Here is a 230-nt window from a genome sequence, read left to right on the forward strand (position 1 = left end):
CTGCTGCTGCTGAGTCCAGCAGCAGCAGCAGCAGCAGCAGCAACAGCAGCAGCAGCAGCAGCAGCAGCGGGTTTATGCGGCTGCTTCGAGCGTTGCTGCTGCCGTCGCTGCTGCCAGCAGGTGGCTTTCATGCTGCTGCAGCAGCAGAAGGGTTTTGCTTTGCTGCTGCTGCTGTCTTCGTTGAGCTGCAGTACGGTGCTGCTGCTGCTGCAGCACTCGCAGCAGCAGCA

The 230-nt window shown here is 61.7% G+C and overlaps 1 protein-coding gene across 1 annotated transcript in view; it reads right to left on the bottom strand.

Moving 5' to 3' along the window:
• The window catches only part of EMH_0002650 (uncharacterized protein), a gene marked incomplete at both ends in the record, with an annotated part of 3,983 nt that overhangs the window by 2,911 nt on the left and 842 nt on the right, over window positions 1–230 (bottom strand). The window lies entirely within an intron of this gene.

Source organism: Eimeria mitis, genomic scaffold, assembly GCF_000499745.2.
Source record: "Eimeria mitis Houghton genomic scaffold, Emh_scaff192, whole genome shotgun sequence".
Taxonomy (NCBI): domain Eukaryota; phylum Apicomplexa; class Conoidasida; order Eucoccidiorida; family Eimeriidae; genus Eimeria; species Eimeria mitis.